Consider the following 5,000-nt stretch of genomic DNA (forward strand, 5'->3'; position numbering starts at 1 on the left):
CCTATCATCTCCTACAGGGGTCAGAGGTCATTACACATACAGATGATGGGGATCCTGGACTGTTTAATCAGACCTATCATCTCCTACAGGGGTCAGAGGTCATTACACATACAGATGATGGGGATCCTGGACTGTTTAATCAGACCTATCATCTCCTACAGGGGTCAGAGGTCATTACACATACAGATGATGGGGATCCTGGACTGTTTAATCAGACCTATCATCTCCTACAGGGGTCAGAGGTCATTACACATACAGATGATGGGGATCCTGGACTGTTTAATCAGACCTATCATCTCCTACAGGGGTCAGAGGTCGTTACACATACAGATGATGGGGATCCTGGACTGTTTAATCAGACCTATCATCTCCTACAGGGGTCAGAGGTCGTTACACATACAGATGATGGGGATCCTGGACTGTTTAATCAGACCTATCATCTCCTACAGGGGTCAGAGGTCATTACACATACAGATGATGGGGATCCTGGACTGTTTAATCAGACCTATCATCTCCTACAGGGGTCAGAGGTCATTACACATACAGATGATGGGGATCCTGGACTGTTTAATCAGACCTATCATCTCCTACAGGGGTCAGAGGTCATTATAGATGGGGATCCTGGACTGTTTAATCAGACCTATCATCTCCTACAGGGGTCAGAGGTCATTATAGATGGGGATCCTGGACTGTTTAATCAGACCTATCATCTCCTACAGGGGTCAGAGGTCATTACACATACAGATGATGGGGATCCTGGACTGTTTAATCAGACCCATCATCTCCTACAGGGGTCAGAGGTCATTACACATACAGATGATGGGGATCCTGGACTGTTTAATCAGACCTATCATCTCCTACAGGGGTCAGAGGTCATTATAGATGGGGATCCTGGACTGTTTAATCAGACCTATCATCTCCTACAGGGGTCAGAGGTCATTATAGATGGGGATCCTGGACTATTTAATCAGACCTATCATCTCCTACAGGGGTCAGAGGTCATTACACATACAGATGATGGGGATCCTGGACTGTTTAATCAGACCTATCATCTCCTACAGGGGTCAGAGGTCATTACACATACAGATGATGGGGATCCTGGACTGTTTAATCAGACCTATCATCTCCTACAGGGGTCAGAGGTCGTTATAGATGGGGATCCTGGACTGTTTAATCAGACCTATCATCTCCTACAGGGGTCAGAGGTCATTATAGATGGGGATCCTGGACTGTTTAATCAGACCTATCATCTCCTACAGGGGTCAGAGGTCGTTATAGATGGGGATCCTGGACTGTTTAATCAGACCTATCATCTCCTACAGGGGTCAGAGGTCATTATAGATGGGGATCCTGGACTATTTAATCAGACCTATCATCTCCTACAGGGGTCAGAGGTCGTTATAGATGGGGATCCTGGACTATTTAATCAGACCTATCATCTCCTACAGGGGTCAGAGGTCATTATAGATGGGGATCCTGGACTATTTAATCAGACCTATCATCTCCTACAGGGGTCAGAGGTCATTATAGATGGGGATCCTGGACTATTTAATCAGACCTATCATCTCCTACAGGGGTCAGAGGTCATTATAGATGGGGATCCTGGACTAATTAATCAGACCTATCATCTACTACAGGGGTCAGAGGTCATTATAGATGGGGATCCTGGACTGTTTAATCAGACCTATCATCTCCTACAGGGGTCAGAGGTCATTACACATACAGATGATGGGGATCCTGGACTGTTTAATCAGACCTATCATCTCCTACAGGGGTCAGAGGTCATTACACATACAGATGGGGATCCTGGACTGTTTAATCAGACCTATCATCTCCTACAGGGGTCAGAGGTCATTATAGATGGGGATCCTGGACTGTTTAATCAGACCTATCATCTCCTACAGGGGTCAGAGGTCATTATAGATGGGGATCCTGGACTATTTAATCAGACCTATCATCTCCTACAGGGGTCAGAGGTCATTATAGATGGGGATCCTGGACTATTTAATCAGACCCATCATCTCCTACAGGGGTCAGAGGTCATTATAGATGGGGATCCTGGACTATTTAATCAGACCCATCATCTCCTACAGGGGTCAGAGGTCATTATAGATGGGGATCCTGGACTATTTAATCAGACCTATCATCTCCTACAGGGGTCAGAGGTCATTACACATACAGATGGGGATCCTGGACTGTTTAATCAGACCAATCATCTCCTACAGGGGTCAGAGGTCATTATAGATGGGGATCCTGGACTATTTAATCAGACCTATCATCTCCTACAGGGGTCAGAGGTCATTACACATACAGATGATGGGGATCCTGGACTGTTTAATCAGACCTATCATCTCCTACAGGGGTCAGAGGTCATTATAGATGGGGATCCTGGACTGTTTAATCAGACCTATCATCTCCTACAGGGGTCAGAGGTCATTATAGATGGGGATCCTGGACTGTTTAATCAGACCTATCATCTCCTACAGGGGTCAGAGGTCATTACACATACAGATGATGGGGATCCTGGACTGTTTAATCAGACCTATCATCTCCTACAGGGGTCAGAGGTCATTACACATACAGATGATGGGGATCCTGGACTGTTTAATCAGACCCATCATCTCCTACAGGGGTCAGAGGTCATTATAGATGGGGATCCTGGACTGTTTAATCAGACCTATCATCTCCTACAGGGGTCAGAGGTCATTACACATACAGATGATGGGGATCCTGGACTGTTTAATCAGACCTATCATCTCCTAAAGGGGTCAGAGGTCATTATAGATTGGGATCCTGGACTGTTTAATCAGACCTATCATCTCCTACAGGGGTCAGAGGTCATTATAGATGGGGATCCTGGACTGTTTAATCAGACCTATCATCTCCTACAGGGGTCAGAGGTCATTACACATACAGATGATGGGGATCCTGGACTGTTTAATCAGACCTATCATCTCCTACAGGGGTCAGAGGTCATTACACATACAGATGATGGGGATCCTGGACTGTTTAATCAGACCTATCATCTCCTACAGGGGTCAGAGGTCGTTACACATACAGATGATGGGGATCCTGGACTGTTTAATCAGACCTATCATCTCCTACAGGGGTCAGAGGTCGTTACACATACAGATGATGGGGATCCTGGACTGTTTAATCAGACCTATCATCTCCTACAGGGGTCAGAGGTCATTACACATACAGATGATGGGGATCCTGGACTGTTTAATCAGACCTATCATCTCCTACAGGGGTCAGAGGTCATTACACATACAGATGATGGGGATCCTGGACTGTTTAATCAGACCTATCATCTCCTACAGGGGTCAGAGGTCATTATAGATGGGGATCCTGGACTGTTTAATCAGACCTATCATCTCCTACAGGGGTCAGAGGTCATTATAGATGGGGATCCTGGACTGTTTAATCAGACCTATCATCTCCTACAGGGGTCAGAGGTCATTACACATACAGATGATGGGGATCCTGGACTGTTTAATCAGACCCATCATCTCCTACAGGGGTCAGAGGTCATTACACATACAGATGATGGGGATCCTGGACTGTTTAATCAGACCTATCATCTCCTACAGGGGTCAGAGGTCATTATAGATGGGGATCCTGGACTGTTTAATCAGACCTATCATCTCCTACAGGGGTCAGAGGTCATTATAGATGGGGATCCTGGACTATTTAATCAGACCTATCATCTCCTACAGGGGTCAGAGGTCATTACACATACAGATGATGGGGATCCTGGACTGTTTAATCAGACCTATCATCTCCTACAGGGGTCAGAGGTCATTACACATACAGATGATGGGGATCCTGGACTGTTTAATCAGACCTATCATCTCCTACAGGGGTCAGAGGTCGTTATAGATGGGGATCCTGGACTGTTTAATCAGACCTATCATCTCCTACAGGGGTCAGAGGTCATTATAGATGGGGATCCTGGACTGTTTAATCAGACCTATCATCTCCTACAGGGGTCAGAGGTCGTTATAGATGGGGATCCTGGACTGTTTAATCAGACCTATCATCTCCTACAGGGGTCAGAGGTCATTATAGATGGGGATCCTGGACTATTTAATCAGACCTATCATCTCCTACAGGGGTCAGAGGTCGTTATAGATGGGGATCCTGGACTATTTAATCAGACCTATCATCTCCTACAGGGGTCAGAGGTCATTATAGATGGGGATCCTGGACTATTTAATCAGACCTATCATCTCCTACAGGGGTCAGAGGTCATTATAGATGGGGATCCTGGACTATTTAATCAGACCTATCATCTCCTACAGGGGTCAGAGGTCATTATAGATGGGGATCCTGGACTAATTAATCAGACCTATCATCTACTACAGGGGTCAGAGGTCATTATAGATGGGGATCCTGGACTGTTTAATCAGACCTATCATCTCCTACAGGGGTCAGAGGTCATTACACATACAGATGATGGGGATCCTGGACTGTTTAATCAGACCTATCATCTCCTACAGGGGTCAGAGGTCATTACACATACAGATGGGGATCCTGGACTGTTTAATCAGACCTATCATCTCCTACAGGGGTCAGAGGTCATTATAGATGGGGATCCTGGACTATTTAATCAGACCTATCATCTCCTACAGGGGTCAGAGGTCATTATAGATGGGGATCCTGGACTATTTAATCAGACCCATCATCTCCTACAGGGGTCAGAGGTCATTATAGATGGGGATCCTGGACTATTTAATCAGACCCATCATCTCCTACAGGGGTCAGAGGTCATTATAGATGGGGATCCTGGACTATTTAATCAGACCTATCATCTCCTACAGGGGTCAGAGGTCATTACACATACAGATGGGGATCCTGGACTGTTTAATCAGACCAATCATCTCCTACAGGGGTCAGAGGTCATTATAGATGGGGATCCTGGACTATTTAATCAGACCTATCATCTCCTACAGGGGTCAGAGGTCATTACACATACAGATGATGGGGATCCTGGACTG

General features: G+C 45.8%; 1 protein-coding gene across 1 annotated transcript in view; it reads right to left on the reverse strand.

Annotated features, from left to right (window-relative positions):
* LOC110511546 (replication factor C subunit 1) overlaps positions 1-5,000 on the reverse strand; it is a 56,382-nt gene that overhangs the window by 30,245 nt on the left and 21,137 nt on the right. The gene's annotated exons all lie outside the window — the stretch shown is intronic.

This window comes from Oncorhynchus mykiss, chromosome 10, assembly GCF_013265735.2.
Source record: "Oncorhynchus mykiss isolate Arlee chromosome 10, USDA_OmykA_1.1, whole genome shotgun sequence".
Taxonomy (NCBI): domain Eukaryota; kingdom Metazoa; phylum Chordata; class Actinopteri; order Salmoniformes; family Salmonidae; genus Oncorhynchus; species Oncorhynchus mykiss.